This window comes from Schistocerca cancellata, chromosome 2 (assembly GCF_023864275.1).
Source record: "Schistocerca cancellata isolate TAMUIC-IGC-003103 chromosome 2, iqSchCanc2.1, whole genome shotgun sequence".
In the NCBI taxonomy this organism is placed as follows: Eukaryota; Metazoa; Arthropoda; class Insecta; order Orthoptera; family Acrididae; genus Schistocerca; species Schistocerca cancellata.
Window position 1 is genome coordinate 566,180,316 of NC_064627.1, and position 14,698 is coordinate 566,195,013.

A 14,698-nucleotide genomic window follows, 5' to 3' on the forward strand; every position below is an offset into this window, starting at 1 on the left:
GCTGTCCATGTTTTTAGCTTGCCCGGGCATCCAAATTACCGTGTCTTGTTCCCGCAGTCTGTCGTCCATCTGCCAGACCGTCGGCCCCGGTCGGGTTGTCCGATCGCCATGCGCGTCAAAGAGCTTCTCTCCGGGATTAGGGTTTTCACTGTTCCACCTCCTTTCCGGGCCCCTTTGCGTACACCCCCATGGTGTGTTCCTCGCCCTTGTCTTCGGCTCGACTTGGCACATGGCCCGAAGGACTCAGTCCCTCCAGAGGCCTTCCGCCGCCGCTTTTCTTCTATCCTGGCCATGTATCAGGGCTCTGGCATTGTTTACACTGACGGTTCGATGGTTGCTGGTCGTGTCGGGTATGCATTAACTCTAGGGGACCATTTCGAACAACGTTCGTTGCCGGATGGCTGCAGCGTTTACACTGCTGAGCTGGTCGCCATCTTTCGTGCCCTAGAGTATATCCGCTCCTGCTCAGGTGAGTCCTTCGTTAACTGTAGCGATTCCCTGAGCGTTTTACGAGCTCTCGACCAGTGTGTTCCTCATTCTCGTCTGTTGATGGCTATCCATGAGTCCCTGCATACTCTTGCGCGTTGCGGCCGCTCTGTGGTCTTTGTGTGGACCCCCGGTCATGTCGGTATCCCGAGCAATGAACATGTTGACCGCCTGGCGAAAGAGGCCACGAGACAACCGTCTCTGGATGTTGGCCTCCCAGAGGCTGATTTGCGGGCAGTCCTCCGCCGAAAAGTTTTTGCGTTTTGGGACGCTGAATGGCGCGATCGGATTACACCCAATAAACTCTGTGCCATTAAGGAGACGACGACTGTGTGGCGGTCATCCATGCGAGCCAACCGCAGGAACTCAGTCGTCCTTTGTCGGCTCCGCATTGGCCACTCCCGGCTGACACAGTTATTTACTGCGCCGGGAGGACCCTCCTGTATGTCGCTGCAGGGTGGCTTTGACAGTGGCCCACATTTTGTTGGCCTGCCCCCTTTTGGCTGGTGTCAGGCAGACATTTGCGCTGCCTGATACGCTCCCTGCCCTTTTATCTGATGACCCTGTTGTGGCTGACTTAGTTTTACGTTTTATTTGGGCAGGGGGTTTTTATTCTTTAATCTGAGTGTTTCTGTTTTATTGTTTGGTGTTGATTCTGGCCTTTGGCCTACGGTTTTAAACTAAGTTTTTAATGTGTTTTCGGTGGTTGGCTTTTCCTTTTTTTGTTCCTCTGGTCGGCCAACTACTGTCACACTCCGTGTGATTTTATTTCGTTTTGTCTGGTCCTTGTCTCATACTTTTGTTCTGTGTCCTCTGTCTCCTATTCTGTTGAACTTTTTTTATTCTCTGTGGGTATTTTTTTAGTATTTTGGAAAAAGGGACCGATGACCTCTGCAGTTTGGTCCCTTTAATCCTTTAAGCAACCAACCAACCATCGAATGGGAACCGAAAGCATTTGATTGCAAGGTCATAGGTCAACCGATTCCTCCACAGGAAATCAAGTCTGATATATTCTATGCGACACTGGTGACGGCATGTGCGTCACATGACAGGAATATGTTGTCGACCCACCTAACTTGTACACGTGGCGAATGGGTAAAAAGATTCTTCTACCTTGCCCGATTTAGGTTTTCTTGTGGATGTGATAATCACTCCCAAAAAAGTGATGAAAACATGAGTTTGTCACATAAACTGCAACAAATGAATGCAACAGTTTCACAGTAGCACAGTTTTCTCTGTGCTCTGTCAAAACATATGTTTTTAACGTTTTCAAATTTTTCCGTGTGTAGACCGTCAAATCCTGCATATGTCCAAGCAAATCTGAACATGTCCTGGAATTTTGGAGAGCGAAGTTTATTATTTGTGAGTGCCTGAACTCTGATAATTATCTGAAAATAAAAATTTCATTCGAGGGAAGACTTGAACCAAGGACCTCTCGTTCTGCAGCTGCTAACTCTTAACCACGGGACCACGGCGCTCCTGATCTCACATCGTCCTTGATGTTGCCTATGTTGCCCGTAGACTACTCGACTACTCAGTTTGTATATTTTGCTTATTTTTTCATAGTTCCACACAACTTCTTCCTGTTTTCTCGATTGATCTGTGTTCAGTTTTTCAAGGCCTATCCACTGTGCCAAATTATAACTAAATCTGAGGGGGGTGCGATGGGGAGGTTCACTTGTGAGGATGAGGTGGAGATTCTGGCATCTGCTGAGGACCTAGATCTCGCCGGACCCTCAGACACAATGGATATCGATTCCTCAAGAAATCAGGTGGTGGCAGCAGGTGACCCTGAGACATAAACAACCTCATTGAATGGCCAGTGCCTTCCCAGCCTCACGATCATATTATCCTTCAGTGGAATTGCGGCGGCTTTTGTCACCACTTTGCAGAGCTCCGACAATTTACCAGCCTTCACCCTTTCTTCTGCATTGATCTCCAGGAAACTTGGTCTCCGGCGATGTGAACCCCCACCCTCTGTGGATATCGGGGTTATTGTAAGAATGAGGCAGCTAATGCGAAGGTATCAGGTGAAGTCTGCATCTACATCCTTAACTCTCTTTACACCGAGTGTGTACCTCTTCAAACACCATTAGAGGCAGTCGCTTTTAGGGTGTGGACACCTCAGGCTGTTACTGTGTGCAGTATCTATCTTCCACCGGATGGTGATGTCTCGCAGCATTTAGTGGCAGCGCTGATAGCTCAACTGCCGCCACCTTTTCTGTTACTGGGCGACTTTAACGACCATAACCCTTTGTGTGGTAGATTGATGGCAGCAGGCTGAGGCACTGTCATTGAGCTAGGGTTGGCACAGCTCTACCTTTCTCTTAAATAATGGTGCCTCCACACATTTCAGTGTGGCGCATGGTGCGTACTCACCTATCGACCTTTCAATTTGCAGCCCTGGCCTTCTACCATCTGTCCAATGGACAACTTGTGCGGTAGTGACCACTTTCCAATCTTTCTGTCACTGTCATAGCGTCAATCTTTTGGGCGCCTCCCCAGATAGGCGTTGAATAAGGCCTCCTTTGCCACTATTGAGCCTCTTTCTCATGAGGCCATTGATGTGGTGGTTCACACGATAACTACCAGCATAGTTTCTGGAGCGGAGTCTGCAATTCCCTGTTCTTCCGGGTCCCCTCGGCGGAAGACTGTGTTCTCTTGGTAGCCACGAGAGATAGCTGTGGCGGTTAGAGGTCACAAGTGGGCCCTCCAGCATCATAAGTGGCACCCATCCCTAGAATACCTCATTGCCTTTAAACGGCTCCATGCCCAAGCTCGACACCTTATTCGCTTACTGAAGCAGGAGCGCAGAAAAAGGTATATCTCCACCATTGGCATCTGTACCTCTCCATCGCAGGTTTGGGCAAAGATTAGGCGATTCTATGTATATCTGACCCCCGTCAGCGTACTTGGGCTTTCCTTTAACGGAGCACTCTGTACTGAATCAGATACAATTGTAGAACTTTAAGTAGCGCATTATGCTCAGAGTTCCGCTTGTGCAAATTACCTGCTGGCCTTCCACTCCCTGAAAGGGCGGTTGGAACGTCGAAACCTTTCATTCCATATGCTCCACCTCGAATCGTACAATATTCCATTCAGTGAGTTGGGATTCCAAAATGCCCTAGCTGCTTGCCTTAAACAGCTCCCTGGCCAGATCACATCCACTATCAGATGCTCAAATACCTGTTGGTGGCCAGCGACACCTCTTTGACCTTTTCAACTATATCTGGAATGAGGGTGAGTTCCCATCATAATGGCGGGAAAGCATTGTCATACCAGTGTTGAAACCTGGCAAGAACCCACTAGAGGTGGACACATACTGCCCCATTAGCCTCACTGACATTCTGTGCAAGTATATGCAACGCATGGTGAGCTGGAGGTTCAGTTGGCTACTTGAGTCTCGGGGCCTTCTGGGTCCGCCTCAAGGTGGGTTGCGTAAGGGTCGCTTTGCCACCGATAATCTGGTCTGCCATCCGTACAGCATTTGCCCGCCATCAGCATCTGGTTGCCATGTTTTTTGACTTGCAGCAGGCATACAATACAACATAGCGATATCACATCCTCACCACGCTTCATGGGAGGGGCATTATGAGCCCGCTCCCGATTTTTATTCAAAATTTTCTGTCTGTTCGTTCTTTCCGCATGCAAGTTGGTACCTCCCAAATTTCCTCCAGAGTCCAGGAGAATGGGATCCCGCAAGTATCTGTCTTGACTGTCTGCCTCTTTTTAGTTGCTATAAGTGAGCTAGCTGCATCTGTGGGAACGTACTTATCAGTTTCTTTGTATGCTGATGACTTTTGCCTGCACGTGGCTTCCAGTTTTCGGCTGCCAAGACTTGCTTTATGCATTTCTGTTGCGTCGCACAGTTCACCCTGAGCCACAGCTTTATCTTGACGGGAACCCCTTGCTGTGGTGGAGACACATCGGTTTTTGGAATTGCTTGTTGATACCCAGTTGACTTGGCTCCCTCATATATTCGGTGGCTTAAACGTGCTGGAGGCATCTTAATGCCCTTCGTTGCTTGGGTCACACCAGCTGGGATGCTGATCGGTCTACCCTCATAAGACAGTATCAGATGTTGATTCAGTCCTGTCTGGATTCTGGGAGCCTGGCTTATGGTTCAGCATCGCCTTCAACGTTGCATTTGCTTGCCCCATACTTCACTGTGGGATCCGACTCGCAAATGGAGCGTTCCGCACAAGCCCCGTAAACAGCCTATTTGTGGAGGCTAGTGTCCCTCCTTTGCGAATCTGGCGCCAACGACTACAGGCCACTTACGCTGCACATGTTTGTAGCTTGCCGGGGCATCCAGGTTACCATCTCCTGTTCCCCAACTTGGTCGTCCATCTTCCAGAATGGCAGCCTCGGTCAGGGTGTCTGATTGCGATTCGCGTCGAGTCTCTTCTCTCTGGGCTTGAGTTTTTTCCCTCTGCCACCTCTTTTCCAGGCACATTTACGAATACCCCCGTTGCGTGTGCCCTGCCCATGCCTTCAGCTGGATTTGGCACAAGGCCTGAAATACTCATTCTCTCCTGAGGCCCTCTGCTGATGCTTTCTTTCCATTCTTGCCGTGTTTTTACGGCTCTGGTCAATACCGACGGTTCGATGGTTGCTGGTCGACTTGGTTATGATTTTACTCTTGGGAATCGATGTGAGCAACGCTCAATGCTGGTTGGCTGCAGTGTTTTCACTGCAGAGCTGGTAGCCATCTCTCAGGCCCTAGAGTATATCCGCTCCTGTTCAGGTGAGTCCTTCATTAACTGTAGTGACTCCCTGAGCAGTTTACGAGCTATCAAACAGTGTTTTCCTCGCTCTCGCCTGGTAATGGCTATCCAGGTGGTCATCCATACTCTGCCTGTTGCGGCCGCTCTGTGGTTCTTACGTGGATCCCAGATCATGTCGACATCCCGGGTAATGAACGTGTTGACAGGCTGGCCAAACAGGCTATCAGTGAAGCTGCCCTTGAAATTAGCCTTTCGGAATGTGATCTCCAGTCTGTATTGCGGACGAAAGTCCGTGGTACCTGGGGTGATGAATGGCGCACACTGCCTTCACCTAACACACTTCAGGTCATCAAGGAGACTACACAGGTGTGTGGCGCTCCTCCATACGAGCATCTCGTAAGGACTCTGTTGTTCTCTGCCGGCTACACATTGGCCATAGCTGACGCACGGTCATCTATTCAGTCGCGAGAACCCACATTTATGTGCCTGTGATAGACTGTCAGGTGAAGTTTGTATCTTTGTCCTTACATCTCTCTGTAGTGAACCCATGCCTCTTCAAAGACATTTACAAGCTGTGGGTGTTATGGTGAAGACAATGCAGGAGATTACCATCTGTAACATCTCTCTCCTTCCAGATGGTGACACACCACCCTATATATTGACTGCACTCATTTCGCAATGTATTGGCTGCACTCATTTCGCAACTCCCCACACCTTTTCTATGTCTGGCTGATTTTAACGCCCATAACCCTCTGTGGGGTGGAACCTAGGTTACTGGCCGTGGCAGAGATGTTGAGGACCTTGGAACTCAACTCGACTTTGCCTCCTAAATACAGGTGCCCCCACACATATCAGTGTTGCACATGCCGCATACTCGGCCATTGATCTGTCGGTTTGCAGTCCTGGCCTCCTCCCATCTATCCACTGGAGAGCACTTGACAACGTGTGTGGTAGTGACCACTTTCCACTCGTCCTGTCCCTACCTCAGCATCCCTCATCTCGATGCTTGCCCAGGTGGGCTCTTCCCAAGGCTGACCCTTGTTCCTCCCAGCGGAAGTCAGTGCCTTGGAGATCCTCGGAAATTGCTGTGGACATTGGAAACTGTAGGTGGGCCTCCAACGTCATAAGCGCAACCTCTCTATGAAAAATCTTATTTCCTTCAAATGGCTGTGTGCCTAGGCTCGCCTCCTCATCAAACAGAGAAGCAGGGGTGTTGGGAATGCTATTCCTAAACCATTGGAACACGAACAGGAACCTCCCCCTCCCAGGTTTGGACCAAGCTCCGCTCGCTTTATGGCTGTCAGACCCCTGCAGGTGTCCCTGGAATTTTCACAAATGGAGCTGTATCTGCTGATCCAGATGTAATTGCAGAGCATTGTGCTTAGCATTATACTCGCATCTCTGCATCTGAGAATTATCACCCCACCTTTCGTCTCCTTAAAAAGATGGTGGAATGACAACACCTCTATTTTGCTCCATGCTACCATGGGCCACATAATGCTCCCTTCAGTGGGTGGGAATTTCTCAGTGCTCTTGCCAACTGTCCTGACACATCCCCTGGCCCAGACGGCTTCCATTAACAATTCCTGAAACATCTGTCAGTTGATTCCCAGCGCCATATCCTTGCCGTAGTCAACTGCATCTGGAGCGATGGCGAATTCCCGTCGCAATGGCGGGAAAGTATCATCGTCCCAGTGTAAAGCCTGCTAAGATCCCAGTAGATGCTGACAGCTATCGTCCTATCAGCCTCACCAATGATCTGTGCAAGCTACTCGGATGTATAGTCAGCCTGCATTTGTGTTGGCTCCTTGAGTCTTGGGGTCTGATGGCTGTATCCCATTGCAGTTTTCGCCACGGACGCTCCATCATCGGTAACTTGATGCATCTGGAGCCCTATTGTTTCTTTCCGCCATTTTGCTCATCCTCTCGGTACATGAGCGCACCGAACGGTCTTGGTTTCGAAGGAGAGCCCCTGAATTATTCAGTATGCATTTCGGAAGTGATACTGTATGGTCCTAGGGAACCGACGCACTTTTGATTGGCTTGCACTATGCTACCAGAATCGAGCAGCTGTTCCCCCCTGCGAGTTCGGGGGTAAGAATAGGCCCGTGGTATACCTGCCTGTCGCAAGAGGCTACTAAAAGTAGTCTCAACTGTTTCGATCTTTAATGAGATGGTCCCCTAAGGGGTTTGACCACTCCATTTGGGGAAGGACGCCTTACGTAGTGCATTATACACTCCTGGAAATTGAAATAAGAACACCGTGAATTCATTGTCCCAGGAAGGGGAAACTTTATTGACACATTCCTGGGGTCAGATACATCACATGATCACACTGACAGAACCACAGGCACATAGACACAGGCAACAGAGCATGCACAATGTCGGCACTAGTACAGTGTATATCCACCTTTCGCAGCAATGCAGGCTGCTATTCTCTCATGGAGACGATCGTAGAGATGCTGGATGTATGTAGTCCTGTGGAACGGCTTGCCATGCCATTTCCAACTGGCACCTCAGTTGGACCAGCGTTCGTGCTGGACGTGCAGACCGCGTGAGACGACGCTTCATCCAGTCCCAAACATGCTCAATGGGGGACAGATCCGGAGATCTTGCTGGCCAGGGTAGTTGACTTACACCTTCTACAGCACGTTGGGTGGCACGGGATACATGCGGACGTGCATTGTCCTGTTGGAACAGCAAGTTCCCTTGCCGGTCTAGGAATGGTAGAACGATGGGTTCGATGACGGTTTGGATGTACCGTGCACTATTCAGTGTCCCCTCGACGATCACCAGTGGTGTACGGCCAGTGTAGGAGATCGCTCCCCACACCATGATGCCGGGTGTTGGCCCTGTGTGCCTCGGTCGTATGCAGTCCTGATTGTGGCGCTCACCTGCACGGCGCCAAACACGCATACGACCATCATTGGCACCAAGGCAGAAGCGACTCTCATCGCTGAAGACGACACGTCTCCATTCGTCCCTCCATTCACGCCTGTCGCGACACCACTGGAGGCGGGCTGCACGATGTTGGGGCGTGAGCGGAAGACGGCCTAACGGTGTGCGGGACCGTAGCCCAGCTTCATGGAGACGGTTGCGAATGGTCCTCGCCGATACCCCAGGAGCAACAGTGTCCCTAATTTGCTGGGAAGTGGCGGTGCGGTCCCCTACAGCACTGCGTAGGATCCTACGGTCTTGGCGTGCATCCGTGCGTCGCTGCGGTCCGGTCCCAGGTCGACGGGCACGTGCACCTTCCGCCGACCACTGGCGACAACATCGATGTACTGTGGAGACCTCACGCCCCACGTGTTGAGCAATTCGGCGGTACGTCCACCCGGCCTCCCGCATGCCCACTATACGCCCTCGCTCAAAGTCCGTCAACTGCACATACGGTTCACGTCCACGCTGTCGCGGCATGCTACCAGTGTTAAAGACTGCGATGGAGCTCCGTATGCCACGGCAAACTGGCTGACACTGACGGCGGCGGTGCACAAATGCTGCGCAGCTAGCGCCATTCGACGGCCAACACCGCGGTTCCTGGTGTGTCCGCTGTGCCGTGCGTGTGATCATTGCTTGTACAGCCCTCTCGCAGTGTCTGGAGCAAGTATGGTGGGTCTGACACACCGGTGTCAATGTGTTCTTTTTTCCATTTCCAGGAGTGTATATGCATCTTGCCCTCAGATCTGGCACACCCAATATAGGCATGGAGTTGGACTTCCATCGAGCTTCCGGCCACATCAGCTGCAGTGTATTCCAGGTAGCATACATTGCCACCATTGTGCACTTCCATCATTGCCCTCATGATATCCATGGATATTCAACACCTGACATCCAGCACGGTAGCCAGTCTGTTGTGGTGGGGTCGTCATGTACCCTCTTGGTGGTAGCCCCCTGACCACACAGGGATTGCACAGCTGATGCCTGAGCTGCTACCTCCCCACGTATGCCGAGGAGTAGATGCCTATCCTTCTGGGGCATCAGGCCTCCCGGTAAAAGCCATCCTGCCAGGTGGTCTTTACTGTGGCTGGGTGGCGCCCGTGGAGAGAGGACCTGGTCGGAGTGGGTGGCATCAGGGCGGATGACCTGCAATGAAGCATGGTACATCATCTCTCGCTGGTGGGCGTCCACCAGCAGTCTCTAAGCGATCTCGGTCTAACCTCAACAGGAAGAAATTTGATCCGAGATCATTTCCCTCCCGGGCCACTCCATGGGATGTACGTATGGCTAAAGAAGGCACTGCAGATTATTCACCCTGGTACCTAGTCTGTACGTGAGTTGATGGTGAATCATTTATGTCAAACAAGCCCCAGTTTTTTGTGGAGCATATAGAGGACAAGTTCGGGGAGGTGGAAAGCTTGTCCAAAATGCGCTCTGGGTAAGTTCTAATGAAGACAGCATCCTCTGCCCAGTCACGGAGGTTGCTCACTTGCGATAAGTTAGGGGATGTTTCAGTCAGCATCACACCCGATAAGAGTTAAAACATGGTCCAGGGTATTATATTCCACAGGGATCTTCTTCTGCAGTCAGATGATGAACTACGCGCCAACCTGGAATGACGAGGTGTTCACTTAGTCCGGCGCGTCCATCAGGGTCCGAGGGATAATCAGGTAACCACCGGTGCCTTCATCTTGGCCTTAGAGGGTGATATCTTACTCGAAAAGGTCGAGGTGATGGTTTACCGCTGTGATGTGAAATCATATATCCCTCCTCCAATGCGGTGTTTTAAATGCTGTAAGTTTGGGCATATGTCTTCCCGATGTACTTCCGGCATCACGTGTCGAGATTGTGGACGTCCTTCGCATCCCAATACTCCATGTGCTCCCCATCCCATCTGTGTTACTTCGGAGAAAACCATTCCTCCTGCTCGCTGGACTGTATGATATTCCAGAAAGAAAAGAAGATAATGGAATGTATGACCCTGGACCACCTGACCTACTCCGAGGCTAGGCAGATATATGAGGGGCTCCATCCTATGCCAATGACGTCGACCTACGCCGCTGCTGCAATGACAGTTCTCCCTTCTCCCGTGTCGTCACGTACGATTAGCTCTATGATCGGACAGAATCCACCAGCCCCCTTGATTGTGGGGGGCACTTCACTCCCTGTTGCTCCTGCTCCATCTACTTAAGGAGCAACAACCCCCCCCCCCCCCAACCATCGGGGACATCAGTTCCCGCTTCCTAACTGGAGACGAGTAAGACTTGTTTGGCTACTCTCGCCAGTAAGGGGTCCCTTGGGGACTTCCCTTCGCAAGTTCCGACCAGCGGGAAAGCGGACACCTGCAAGTGGCTGAAACAGCTACCAGTCGCTGGTTGTAGGACCTCACAGTCGTCGTCCATATCTGAAACTGTCCCAGTGAAGCCCTCCCAGCCTGACCCACCGAAGACACAGCGAGTGAGGCAGAAAAAGAAGAAAGTCCCCAAGAATCGCGACATTACGGTGGCACCTGTCCCACCCCTTCCTACAAGCTCTGCGTCTCAGGACGAGGTGGAGATTCTGGCGTCCGCTGAGGACCTCGCTCTCGCCGGTCCCTCAGACACCATGGATAGCAGTAGCATAGGTGCTCAATCGGAGGCAGCAGGTGACCCAGCGGCATAATCTGCCTTCCCAGTCCCTTCACGCCTTTCTCAGCCATGGGCAGTATCATCCTCCAGTGGACTTCCATCATCTAGCTAAGCTCCGACAACTTACCAGCCTTCACCCCCGCCATCCGTGGCTATCGGGGTTACTATAAGAACCGGGCAGCTTATGAAAGGGTGTCTGGTGGCGTCTGCATCTATGTCCTCCACTCTCTTCACAGCGAGTCTGTCCCTCTATAGACAGCTTTAGAGGCTGTCACTGTTCGGGTGTGGACGCCACAGGCTGTTACCGTCTGCAGTCTTTACCTTCCATCGGATGGTGATGTCCCACAGCATGTCCTGGCTGCGCTGATAGCTCAATTGCCGCCACCTTTCTTGTCACTGGACGACTTTTAACGCCCATAACCCCCTGTGGGGTGGGTCAGTGGCAACAGGTCGAGGCGCCACCATAGATCATTTATTGGCACAACTCGATCTTAAGCTTTTAAATGATGGTGCCTTGCCGGCCGAAGTGGCCATGCGGTTAAAGGTGCTGCAGTCTGGAACCGCAAGACCGCTACGGTCGCAGGTTAGAATCCTGCCTTGGGCATGGATGTTTGTGATGTCCTTAGGTTAGTTCGGTTTACCTAGTTCTAAGTTCTAGGGGACTAATGACCTCAGCAGTTGAGTCCCATAGTGCTCAGAGCCATTTTTTTGATGGTGCCTTCACACACTTCAGTGTGGCACATGGCACGTGTTCCATTCAGTGACTGGGAATTTCGCAGTGCCCTCGCCGCTTGTCCCGATACCGCTCCTGGGCCAGATCTCATCCACTGTCAGATGGTTTCAGTGGACTGCATGCGACGCCTCCTCGACCTTTACAACTGTATTTGGGTTTAGGGTGAGATTCCGTCGCAATGGCGGGAAAGTATTGTTATCCCCGTTATGAAACCTAGCAAGAACCCTTTGGAGGTGGACAGCTACTGTCCCATTAGCCTCACCAACGTTCTTTGCAGTTTGCTTGAACGGATGGTGAGCTGGCGTTTGAATTGGGTACTGGAGTCTCGGGGCCTTCTGGCTCCGTCTCAGGTGGATCCGTAAAGGCCGCTCCGCCGCCGACAATCTGGTGAGCCTGGAGTCAGCCATCCGTACTGCCTTTGCCCGCCGTCAGCACCTGGTCGCTGCCTTTTTCGACATGCGGAAGGTGTACGATACGACATGGCGTCATCACATCCTTTCTACACTTCATGATTGGGGTCTTCGGGGTGCGCTGCCGATTTTTATACGCAATTTTCTGGTGCATCGTAGCTTCCGCAAGTCGCGGCCTCTCATAGTTCCTCCCGAGTTCAGGAGAATGGGGAGTCACAGGGATCTGTCCTAAGTGTCTGTTTTTAATAGCAATTAACGGGCTCGCTGCGGCGGTGGGAACGTCTGTCTCAGCGACCTTGTATGCTGACGACTTCTGCCTTTACTATAGCTCTCATGGCATTGCAGCAGCTGAACGTCAGCTGCAGGGTGCTATCCACAAGGCGCAGTCTTGGGCTGTAGCGCATGGCTTTCAGTTTTCGGCTGCCAAGACCTGCGTTATGCATTTCTGCCGGCGACGCACTGGTCATCCCGAGCCGCGGCTTTACCTTGATGGCGAACTTCTTGCTGTGGTGGAGACACATAGGTTTTTGGGTGTGGTTTTTGATGACCGGTTGACTTGGCTACCTCATTATTCGGCAGCTTGAACAGATGTGTTGGCGGCATCTAAATGTTCTGTGCTGCTTGAGCCAAACCAGGTGGGGCGCCGACCGATCTACCCTGTTACGGCTCTACCAGGCGTTAATCCAGTCCCGTCTGGATTATGGGAGCCTGGTTTATGGCTCAGCATCCCCATCTGTGTTGCGGGTGCTGGACCCAATCCTACACAGCGGGATACGCCTTGCCACTGGTGCTTTCCGGATCAGCCCTGTGGACAGCATACTTGTGGAGGCAAGTGTCCCTCTACTGCAGTTACAGCGCGAACGTTTACTGGCCGCTTATGCTGCCCACGTTTTTAGCTTGCCCGGGCATCCAAATTATCGTCTTTTGTTCCTGCAATCAGTCGTCCATCTGCCAGAACGTCAGCCCCGGTCAGGTTATACGATCGTGATCTGCGTCAAAGAGCTTCTGTCCGGGCTTGGGGTTTTCCCTGTTCCACCTCCTTTCTGGGCCCCTTTGCGTACACCCTCGAGGTGTGTGCCTCACCCTTGCCTTCGGCTCAAATTGGCACAGGGCCTGAAGGACTCAGTCCCTGTGGAGGCCTTCCACCGCCGCTTTTATTTCATCCTAGCCACGTATCAGAGCTCTGGCGTTGTATACACTGACGGTTCGATTGTTGCTGGTTGGCTTGGTTATGCTCTAACTCTAGGGGACCATTACGAACAACGATCCTTGCCGGCTGGCTGCAGCGTTTTCACTGCTGAGCTGGTCGCCATCTGTCGTGTCCTAGAGTATATCCGCTCCTGCTCAGGTGAGTCCTTCGTTATCTGTAGCGACTCCCTGGGCAGTTTACGAGCTCTTGACGAGTGTTTCCCTCGCTCTCGTCTGGTGATGGCTATCCAGGAGTCCCTACATATTCTTGCCCGTTGCAGCCACTCTGTGGTCTTTGTGTGGACCCTCAGTCATGTCGGTATCCCTGGCAATGAACATGTTGACTGCCTGGCCAAATAGGCCACCAGTGAACTAACCCTGGACATTGGCCTCCCGGAGACTGATTTGCGAGCAGTCTTACGCCGCAAAGTTTTTGCGCTATGGGACACTGAATGGCGCGGTCTGACCACCCCTAACAAACTCCGTGCCGTCAAGGAGACGACGACTGTGTGGCAGTCTTCCCTGCGAGCCATTCGCAGAGACCCTGTAGTCCTTTGCCGGCTCCGCATTGGCCACACCTGCTTGACACACAGGTTTATACTGCGGCATGAGGAACCGCCTCTATGTCGATGCGGGTCGGCTTTGACGGTGGTCCACGTTTTGTTGGACTGTCCACTTTTAAGTGTGCTGAGGCAGACGTCTGCGCTGCCTGACACGCTCTCTGCCCTTTTAACAGATGAATTTTCCATGGTGGACTTAGTTTTGCGTTTTATTCGGGCAGGGGGTTTTTATCATTTAATCTGAGTGTTTATTTTTTTTGTGTTGATTCTGGCCATTGGCCTACGATTTTAAACTGAGTTTTTAATGTGCTCTCGGTGGTTGGCTTTTCCTTTTTTATCTCTATGGTCGACCAACCACCGTCACACTCAGTGTCATTTTAATTTGTTTTGTCTGATCTCCGTCTGAGTCTCTCTTGTCCTGTGTCGTCTGCCGTCTTTTCTGTTGTTCGTTTTTAATTCTCTGTGGGTGATTTTAGTATTTGGAAAAAGGGACCGCTGACCGTCGCAGACTGGTCCCTTTAACCCCGACAAACCAACCAATCAAAGAAATAGACGAATATGGCTGAAACATGGTGGAGTCCTTTTCAAATACGCTACTAGGTAAACATGAACTCGATATGCGCCGGTGGTGCCATGTCTCAGACTTTGCATGGACTTCTCAAATCTCCCCCATATCCAGTACCTTCGCATAATGCGAAACCAATCTTCTCGTCTTTCGGGAATGGGGACGCCAACCCTCAAATCTGCAGGCACATTAAGAGCTTTCACGACTCCCTCAATGCACTTTGAAAAGCTTGGCTGACTCATGGGAGCTTAATTGTCAGCTGTGATGTCCTTCTGATCAGATCCATGTCCTAAGAAGTGAAGAGTTGTCAAAACCCAGAAAAAAATAATGATTGTATTTGATGACTGAAAGGACATGCTTAACTGATAATGATCATTTAAGGACTTGGTAAACAAATGTACCTTCAGGAGCAGAGGAATGGCTGTAGTTCTCTGTTACGCCCTCATGTACAGCCGCAATTCTTCA

At 51.4% G+C, this 14,698-nt stretch overlaps 1 protein-coding gene across 1 annotated transcript in view; it reads right to left on the bottom strand.

Annotated features, from left to right (window-relative positions):
* The window catches only part of LOC126156501 (trichohyalin-like), a 170,206-nt gene that overhangs the window by 94,037 nt on the left and 61,471 nt on the right, over window positions 1-14,698 (bottom strand). The window lies entirely within an intron of this gene.